Here is an 11,170-nt window from a genome sequence, read left to right as displayed (position 1 = left end):
CCATCACAGTGAACAAAAATGTACTCAAGCTAGGTTTTAGCTAAGCAAGTAGATACCATCAGAAGTGAGTTTAACAGAAGGTTTAGCATTGCTTCCAAACTTATTATTAAGATCCTCAGTAAATCTTCCTTTATTGCATCAAGGTCAGAATCAAGGTTCTTGAAGCAAAGATGGAACTAACGCCATCTGAAACCAAGGATTTACCATTAACTAATTCTGTAAGCTTAGATCAGTTGTTCTAAGGTTTAAGCCTGAATCGAATGATACGGGGGACTTGTAAAAACACAGATTACTAGGCTTTAACCCAGAGGTTTTGATTCAGTAGTTCTAGGGAGAGGGTTCAAGAATTTACCTTTGTGACATGTTGCGTTGTGATGGTGATTGACGGGAGGCCACACTTTGTGAACTGGGGGTTTTCTCACTGGGACCTACATGAGCATCATTTTCCTTAGGCATAGAATGTGACCAAAGACTATCTACCACTATAGTACTTATGTATGCAAAGTCTTTTAAATGTATATATATTTTCCAAAAAATTGCTTTCAGCTACAATTTAAGACTATTTAATTGATTTGGCCTACTTATTGGGAACATAATCAGATTATTTTAGTACAAAAAAACTGTCAGTGGTAAATTCTAATGTCCTCTTAGAAATTCTGTATTCTAAAAAATTGACATAAATGTTATAATTTTTTTTAAGAGGAGGTAGAAGATTGGCTCTCATGTCTTTAAGATGGCCTGTCTCTGAATATGCTTTCCTTTAGCTTTCTGATAGCTTTTGGCAGTTAGGAAAATGGAACATACTCTGGTAGTAGGTGAATTCTGAAAATAATACTTCCACAGATCAGTAGTAATACAGTTTTTAACCCCTCAAAATTCCATGTCTCCAACAGGTACTACCCTCTAAGCTGTGTTATGATTTTTACTTGTATACTAATTTATAAGCTTGAATACTTTACAAATGACCTGTGCAGACTCCTGATTTAGAGAGTGGCTAACCTGAATTCTATGGAATTCTAAAGGACAGAAATGTTAATTAAAAAGTTGTGGAAATTTGAATATTTTATAATACAATCCTCAATACTGTACATAGAAATGTATTCAAGAATAAAAACTTTAAGCATCTGGGGAAGTGAAATTATTCTTTGGAATTTTGGAGGAATAGTCTCATGTTTAAACAGACATTTTGATTCATATCATGTTCTAAATCCTATGCCAGTTGCCAAGGAAACATTTAAATGAAGGATTGATCTTAGATCTTTTTTTTATTTGTCTATTGGCTGCTCTGGGTCTTAGTTGTGGCATACGGGATTTTTGATCTTCCTTGCAGCATGTGGGATCTTTAGTTGTGGCCTGCAAACTATTAGTTGTGGCATGTGGTTACTTAGTTGCAGTATGTGGGAGAAAGGAGCAGTGACCCAACAAGAGACTGACCCAGACTTACCTGTGCGTGTCCAGGAGTCTCTGGCAGAGGCCTGGGTTGGCGGTGGCCTGTTGTAGGGCTCAGGGCACTGGACCTTTTGAAGGAGGTAGACATTATCTTCATTACTTCCACCATAGTTGGCCTCAGGCCAAACAAACAGGGAGGGAACACACACCTCCCCCCCCTCCCCACTCATCAACAGAAAATTGGATTACAAGATTTATGGAGAATGGCCCCGCCAATCAGAGCAAGTCCCAGTTTCTCCCTTGGTCAGTCTCTCCCATCAGGAGCTTCCATAAGCCTCTTATCCTTATCCTTCAGAAGGCAGACAGAATGAAAACCACAATCAAAGAAAACTAATCAAACTGGTCACATGGACCATAGCCTTGTCTAACTCAGTGAAACTATGAGCAATGCCCTCTAGGGCCATCCAAGACAGATGGGTCCTGGTGGAGAGTTCTGACAAAATGTGGTCCGCTGGAGAAGGGATAGCAAACCACTTCAGTATTCTTGCTTTGAGAACCCAATGAACAGCATGAAAAGGCAAAAAGATAGGGCACTGAAAGATGAACTCCCCAGGTTGGTAGGTGCCCAATATGCTACAGGAGATCAGTGGAGAAGTATATCCAGAAAGAGTGAACAGACAGAGCCAAAGCAAAAACAACACCCAGTTGTGGATGTGACTGGTGATGGAAGTAAAGTCCAATGCTGTAAAGAGCAGTATTGCATAGGAACCTGGAATGTTAGGTCCATGAATCAAGGCAAATTGGAAGTGGTCAAACAGGAGATGGCAAGAGTGAACATTGACATTTTGGGAATCAGTGAACTAAAATGGACTGGAATGGGTGAATTTAACTCAGATGACCATTATATCTACTACTGTAGGCAAGAATCCCTTAGAAGAAATGGAGTAGCTATCATGGTCAACAAAAGAGTCCAAAGTACAGTACTTGGATACAATCTCAAAAATGACAGAATGCTCTCTATTCATTTCCAAGGCAAACCATTCAATATCAGAGTAATCCAAGTCTATACCCCGACCAGTAATGCTGAAGAAGCTGAAGCTGAATGGTTCTATGAAGACCTACAAGACCTTCTGAAACTAACACCCCAAAAAGATATCCTTTACATTATAGGGGACTGGAATGCAAAAGGAGGAAGTCAAGAGATACCTGGAATAACAGGCAAATTTGGCCTTGGAGTACAAAATGAAGCAGAGCAAAGGGTAACAGAGTTTTTCCAAGAGAGAAGCACTGGTCATAGCAAACACCCTCTTCCAACAATACAAGAGAAGACTCTTCACCTGGACATCACCGTATGGTCAATACTGAAATCAGATTGATCATGTTCTTTGCAGCTGAAGATGGAGAAACTCTATACAGTCAGCAAAAACAAGACCAGGAGCTGACTGTGGCTCTGATCATGAACTCCTTATTTGCCAAATTCAGACCGAAATTGGAGAAAGTAGGGAAAACCACTAGACCATTTAGGTATGCCCTAAATAAAATCCCTTACAATAATATAGTGGAAGTGATAAATAGATTCAAGAGATGAGATCTGATAGACAGAGTGCCTGAAGAACTATAGAGAGAGGTTCGAGACATTGTACAGGAGGCAGTGATCAAGACCATCCAAAAGAAAAAGAAATGTAAAAAGGCAAAATGGTTGTCTGAGGAGGCCTTACAAATATCTGAGAAAAGAAGAGAAGCTTAAGGCAAAGGAGAAAAGGAAAGATGTATCCATTGAAAGCAGAGTTCCAATGAATAGTAAGCAGAGATAAGAAAGCCTTCCTCAGTGATCAATTTCAAAGAAATAGAGGAAAACAATAGAATGGGAAAGACTAAATATCTCTTCAAGAAAATTAGAGATACCAAGGGAACATTTCATGCAAAGATGAGCACAAAAAAGGACAGAAAGAAGAAATTAAGAAGTGGCAAGGATACACAGAACTATACAAAAAAGATCTTCATGACTCAGAATGGTGTGATCACTCACCTAGAGCCAGACATCCTGGAATGCAAAGTCAAGTGGGTCCTAGGAAGCATCACTACGAACAAAGCTAATGGAGGTGATGGAATTCCAGTTAAGCTATTTCAAATCCTGAAAAATGATGTTGTGAAAGTGCCACTAATATGCCAACAAATTTGGAATACTCAGCAGTCACCACAGGACTGGAGAAGGCCAGTTTTCATTCCATTCCCAAGAAAGGCAGTGCCAAAGACTGCTCAAACTACCACACAGTTGCACTCATCTCACACTCTAGTAAAGTAATGTTCAAAATTCTCCAAGCCAGACTTCAACAGTAAGTGAACCATTTAGAAATGGCAGAGAAATCAGTGATCATATTGCCAACGTCCATCGGATCATTGAAAAAGCACAAGAGTTCCAGAAAAACATCTATTTCTGGTTTATAGACTATGCCAAAGCCATTGACTGTGTGGCTCACAACAAACTGTGGAAAATTCTTAAAGAGATGGGAATACCAGACCATCTTAACTGACTCCTGAGAAATCTGTATGCAGGTCAAGAAGCAACAGTTAGAATGAGACATGGAACGACAGACTTTCCAAATTGGGAAAGGAGTATATCAAGGCTGTTTTTGTCACTCTGCTTATTTAACTTTATGTGTAGAGTACATTATGTGAAATGCCTTGCTGGGCTGAAGCACAAGCTTGTGCTGAAGCACAAGCTGGAATCAAGATTGCCAGGAGAAATATCATAACCTCAGATACACAGATAACACCACTCTTATGTCAGAAAGCAAAGAACTAAAGAGCCTCTTGATGAAAGTGAAAGAGGAGAGTGAAAAAGTTGGCTTAAAACTCAACATTTGGAAAACTAAAATCATGGCACCCAGTCTTATCATCCCATGGCAAATAGGTAGCGAAACAATGGAAACAGTGAGAGACTTTATTTTTTGGGGCTCCAAAATCACTGCAGATGGTGACTGAAGCCATGAAATTAAAAGACACTTGCTCCTTGGAAGCGGAGAAGGCGATGGCACTCCACTCTAATACTCACCCCACTCCGATACTCTTGCCTGGCAAATCCCATGGACAGAGGGGCCTGGTAGGCTGCAGTCCATGGGGTCGCTGAGTCAGACACGGCTGAGCAACTTCACTTTCACTTTTCACTTTCATGCATTGGAGAAAGAAATGGCAACCCACTCCAGTGTTCTTGCCTGGAGAATCCCAGGGACGGGGGAGCCTGGTGGGCTGCTGTTTATGGGGTCACACAGAGTCGGACACGACTGAAGCGACTTAGCAGCAGCAGCAGCAGCAGCAGCAGCAGTTCTTTGGAAGAATAGCTATGACCAACCTAGATAGCATATTAAAAGGCAGAGACTTTACATTGCCAACAAAGCTCCATCTAGTCAAAGGTATGATTTTTTCCAGTAGTCGTATGTGAATGTGAGAGTTGGACTATAAAGAAAGCTGAGAGCCAAAGAATTGATGCTTTTGGACTGTGGTGTTAAAGAAGACTCTTGAGAGTCCCTTTGATTGCAAGGAGATCCAACCAGTCAATCCTAAAAGAAATCAGTCCTGAATATTCATTGGAAGGACTGATGCTGAAGCTGAAACCCCAGTTCTTTTGCCACCTGATGCGAAGAACTGACTCATTGGAAAAGACCCTTATGTTAGGAAAGATTGAAGGCAGGAGGAGAATGGAATGGATGAAGATGAGATGGTTTGATGGCATCACTGACTTTGTTTAACATGAGTTTGAATAGGCTTCCAGAGATGGTGATGGACAGGGAAGCCTGGCATGGTGCCGACCATGGGGTGGCAAAGAGTCAGACACGACTAAGTGACTGAACTGAACTGAACCGTTGTGGGATCTATGTAGTTCCCTAAACAGGGATTTAAAAGCAGGGATCGAGCCCAGGCCCCCTGCACTGGGGGCCTGAAGTCTTAGCCACTGGACCAAGAGGCAAGTCCCCATCCTAGTTTTTAAGAAGCTTACAATATGTGAAGAAGACTCTTACAAATAACTATGTATGATACAATGTGAAATCGTCAATGGGAGTATGTACAAAATGAATGAGAACAGATAAAGGAAATAAAAAATAAAAGTATAAATGTGAAATCATTTCTAGAAAGAAATATCTCATTAAATATCTCATATCTCATTAAAATAAGCATTTTAAATTATGTAGGCTATTCAGAACCAAACAGACTGCTAGCTTTGTGTTTTAAACAGCAGAAATAAGAAGCTGCTAGAAGTTTATTTTGCATATTACTGAGGCCTAAATAAGGATCCTTTGATTTCTGTGTCTTTCTACCTGTTCTTTCATCCTTCTAAATGAGACTAAATCATTCAATGTATTGGAAATATATGACCATTAAAATTTATTACTATTCTTTAAATACATATTAAAGTGCTCACAGCCTCTTAATCACAGATATCTTTGAATCCAGATTTAACAGTAAAATTGAAGGTGTTAGATTTAGTTCTTGAGACTCTATAGTGTCATTGAATTGATATCAGAGCTAAAACTAAATTAGAGATCTTTCAATTTAAATATGAATGGAATTTCTGCTGTATAATATTGCTTCCTTTTGAAAGGTGAAATGGAGTTCTGTTTTGAACATTCTCGAAGAAGAGTAGCCCTCAGATAAGGAATTTTTTTAGGCCTGGAGTGGCAGTTTTTTGGTGAATGGATCTGGGTGGGAGAGTAACTTGTTTAAAATGTGGATCTTGAATTAAAATTTATCAGTGAGCCATGGAAATAGACTTTGAAGTCTTTAATGGCTTTACAAATTTAAATATATGTGTATTTTTGGAATGTTAAATTATGACCTTTTGATCAGGGTTATCCCCATATGAGTGGTCTCCTGAACATAGCAGCAAGTCTTTTCTTCATCAACTAAGAGGTTGTTATGGACTGAATTATATTCCCTCAAAATTTGTATTCTTGTCTTGACCTCTAATGTGACTATATTTGGAAATGGGGTCTTTAAAGAATAAATGAGGCCATAGGGTGGGGTGCTAATCTGATAAGACTAGTGTCTTTATTAGAAGAGGAAGAGGCATCAGAGATCTCTTTCTCCTGTGCATGCACAGAGAAAAGGCCAGGTGAGGACATGGTGAGCAGGCAGCTGTCTGTAAGCTAAGAAGAGAGGCATGCCAGAATCTAGCCCTGTTGGTACCTTGATCTTGCACTTGATCTTGGTCTTCAGAGCAGTGTAAAATCAGTTTCTGTTATTTAAGCTGATTAGTTTGTGATATTCTGTTATGGCAGCCTGAGCTGATTAATGTATTACTTAATAGTAAGAAAAACATCTACTTCTGTTTTATTGATTACACCAAAACCTTTGACTCTGTAGATCACAGCAAACTATGGAATTCATCGAGATGAGAATACCAGACCACCTTACCTGACTCCTGAGAAATCTGTATGCAGGTAAAGAAGCAACAGTCAGAACCAGACATGGAACAACAGACTGGTTCCAAACTGGAAAAGGAGTTTGTCAAGGCTGTATATATTGTCACCCTGCCTATTTAACCTCTGTGCAGAGTACATCATGTGAAATGCCAGGCTAGATGAAGTACAAGCTGGAATCAAGATTGCCAGGAGAAATATCAATAACATCAGATACACAGGTAGTGTGTATCTGATAGTGAAGAAGAACTGAAGAGCCTCTTGAAAGTGAAAGAGAAGAGTGAAGAAGCTGACTTAAAACTCAACTGTCAAAAAACTAAGATTGTGGCATCTGGTTTCATCACCCCATGGCAAATAGATGGATAAACAATGGAAACAGTGACAGAGTTTATTTTCTTGGGCTCCAAAATCACTGCATATGGTAACTGCAGCCTTGAAATTCAAAGATGCTTGCTCCTTGGAAGAAAAACTATGACCAATCTAGACAGCTTATTAAAAAGCAGAGACATTGCTTTGCCAACAAAACTCTGTCTAGTCAAGGCTATGGCTTTTCCAGTAGTCATGTATGGATGTGAGAATTGGACTATAAAGAAAGCTGAGTGCTGAAGTATTGATGCCTTTGAACTGTGGTGTTGGAGAAGACTCTTGAGGGTCCTTTGGACTGCAAGGAGATCCAACCAGTCTATCCTAAAGGAAATCAGTCCTGAATATTCATTGGAAGGACAGATGCTGAAGCTGAAACTCCAATACTTTTGCCACCTGATGTGCCTCATTTGAAAAGACCCTGATGCTGGGAAAGATTGAAGGCGGGAGGAGAAGGGGACTACAGAGGATGAGATAGTTGGATGGCATCACCTTTGTGATGGACATGAGTTTGAGCAAGCTCCGGGATTTGATTATGGACAGGGAAGCCTGGCATGCTGCAGTCCATGGGGTCTCTAAGAGCCAAATATGACTGAGCGACTGAACTGAACTGAACTAAATAGTAAGAAATGTTAAGTGTGTGTGAACTCAGTCCTGTCTTACTTTTTGCAACCCTATGGACTGTGGCCCACCAGGCTCCTCTGTCCGTGGAATTTTCCAGGCAAGAATACTGGAGTGAGTTGCCATTTCCTCCTCCAGGGGATCTTCCCCACCCAGGGATTGAACCTTCATCTCCTGTTTTTTTCTGCATTGCAGGCAGATTCTTTATCACTGAACCATTGGGGAAGCTCATAATAGTAAGAAATATCATATCCTAATACTGCCCATTTGACTTTATGGATCTCAACATCTGTATATTATGTGACTAGAGATTAGAAGATGCTTTTTTTTTTCTAAATGGATTTTTCTAAAAATATTTTTGAAAAGGATTTACAGACTCAATTGAAAGATTAGAAAGTAAGAAACTGCTTTGTCACAAAGATGAGATGATTTTCTATAATAGTTTAATATGATGATGGACTTTCTGGCTTTTGAAATTATCTAAATATCTATTCCCTGGATAATAGTTACTTTCTGATATGTTTTAACTCTGTTTACTAAATACATTTCTTAAATTTATGTATAGCATGTGCTGTGACTAATGCAAACAGAACAGCTATCAGCTTCGTTTCATTAAGAGATTAGATGGAGATTTTGCGAATTTCCCATGAAACTTTAATGCATAATTCATTCCTTGATTAAAAGCAAACAGCCTTGCTTTCTGGGATTAGGCCACCTAATTATGTATAAAAAGAGAGAGAATATGTTTATAAAGAGTACTTGAGTAAAAAGGGAAGAGAGTACAATCAAAGAAGCAATGACATCCTGGAAAGTGGAATGCAAGAATTAAAAGCAGAACTGTTTTTAAATCATCTATTCTTCAGATTCCCTCAGCTCATGAAGAATTAGAATAGCCAATGCTCCCGTGAAAGGCAGGAGTCAAGCTTATGAGACTTTGGGAAAGAGTGCAGATACTGAGGTTGTTGATCCAGACTATAGAGAAATCTTGCCCAAGATTTCAGAGTTTATTCTGACCTCCACTAACTCACTACACAACCACAGGCAGGTGAGTTAATCTTTCTGTGTCTTCATTTATGCCTTTGTCAAATGGAAATAACAACACCTCTTCATGGGAGTATTTCGAGGTTTAATTAAATAGTGCTTTGAGCTTCTTAGATGAAAGTTGCTATTGAAATGCAAAGTTAAATTATTGAAGTCATTTTTCTTATTCCTGTGTGGAACATGGTGATTGAAACACATTTATTTTAATAGAAAATTGACTAATTGTCTAAAGAAATATTCCTTTTGGCATATGATACATGTAAACAATAGGCCAAAACCTCTTTATAATAAATAGGATCATAATCTAATTCCTTAAAAAAGTTTATATAATTTTTAACAGTTATATTCCATTTACAGTTATTACAAAATATTGGTTGTATTCCTTGTGTTGTTCAACACATCCTTGAGTCTATCCTACACCCAGTAGTTTGTACCTCAGTTTATAGATGTTGTGCAATAAAAGTGAAATTATATTGACACAGCCTTCCTGATAACAACATGAAAGGCAGAAGTAGGTCTCTGCTAGGGATTAAAATTTAACATGATTCTCTGAGGATTAAATTCTGCACTTTGTAGTTGAATATCTGTAAGTTGCTGGTAAGATTTAGAACTCCTAATGTATCTGAGGATCTAGGTTGTAGAAAAATCTACAATGTCAACACAAACTGGAGATCCTATATGGTTTAAGAATTTGGTAAGTCAATAAAGTGAACATAGTATTTATATGTAAAGGATAACTTTTGAAACTAATCTTCCCCCCCCCCCTTACTCTCTTTTTATACTTCAGCACTTCCGTGGCATTCAGGGGAATCAGAACTTACATGGAACTGGAACATCAGCAAATGGCTCGGGACATCTAATTTATGCAGAATTGGTGCCTGTGTCATATATAGCACTGCAAACTTTATGCCTCTTTACTCAACTGTTTTCTGTTTCCCTGAGACCATTACATCACTCTCACAAGGCATTTATTTCATTTTTCTGGATGAAACAGTGGGTGTAGGCAAAGCTCTGCAGGATGTTCTGGGGAGACTCTAAAGGCAAGTTACTTATGACTGCAACAGATGTTGATGATTTTTAGGGAACTGCTGACTTTATATTGTAACTCTCTCTCTTAGGGAAAAGTAAGGAATTTCCAATTTCTTGCTAGCTGTAAGAACATAAGGGCTGAACAGCCTAGCTATAAAAGTGGAACACTAAAATTCTGACAAAGAAAATTATATCTGACAAAGAAAAAAATGAAGGCACCTCAGTTCTTATAGACAGCAAATTTCTCTCTCAATAGTTTGTTTATCACTCCACAGGTATGAATAAAGGAAGAGATAAGAAATTTAACCCTAAATTTTGATACGTGTCTCTATCATTTGATTTAAAAAAAAAAAGGTGAGCACAGAAGTGCAAACAGATAGTATCAATATTTCTGGATATTCTCAATCATTCCTGCTGTTGTTAGTCTAGCATTAGTAGTGTAGTGGTAGTAGCTACAGAAAGTTCTTATAATAAGCATATTGTTCCACTGTTGCCTCTTGACAGTATAAAACTAAAGTATTTGGCTTGTGTTATTGTGGACTCAAGACTTGAAATTTCTCTTAATCAGCTACTTAATTACTTTGTTTAAACAATTATTCTGTTAGGACTGTAAATATAAAAAATTAAGAGCAATTCTAAAATTAATGAGGAAATAAGCAACTAACTATTACCAACATTAAGAAGCATAGTCTGGAGTTCAGACTGAGATATTTGTTTATTTTTAATAGCTTATTGGTTGATTGATTCATTCAGTAAATAAATATATTGGGATATTACTGTATTCTTGGCACTAATTTAGGCTCTGCAGATAAAAACATGAGAAAGAAAACAATGGAAAAAAGAAAAAAAAAAAGAAAACTATGATCCTTACCATGATGGAGCTTCCTTATTGTTTGGCATTCTGTGATAAGTAGAGAATACAAGCAGTTTCAATGATATGAAACTGAATCTTGCAACTACATTTGATCAAGAAGCATTTAACAAAGTGGTCCATGTCTGCCTCCTGCTTTTATGAAAGTCACAGCACACCTACTCAAATACTGTGAACTTCAGAGTTCATGGAGGGAGTCCCTAAGTCTGCCTTTAATTATCTTCAGTGTCCACAGTAATTAGTGCCTAGCTTATTTAATAGGTATACCTGAAATAAAGAGAGACCATAAATATTTGCTGAATGAGGGAATGGATTGTCTCAACTTAGAATCAATTTGTGTAGGACCTAAAATTACTGTTTTATTACTGAGTTTAGTTCTAGTTTCTTTCATTGCATGATTTCTTTTCTTCCTTTTTTAATCACGCATTCTGGTCCTAAC

Source organism: Odocoileus virginianus, chromosome 5 (genome assembly GCF_023699985.2).
Source record: "Odocoileus virginianus isolate 20LAN1187 ecotype Illinois chromosome 5, Ovbor_1.2, whole genome shotgun sequence".
Taxonomy (NCBI): Eukaryota; Metazoa; Chordata; class Mammalia; order Artiodactyla; family Cervidae; genus Odocoileus; species Odocoileus virginianus.
The sequence above is the reverse complement of the archived record's forward strand: the minus strand, read 5'-3'. Positions refer to the sequence as shown.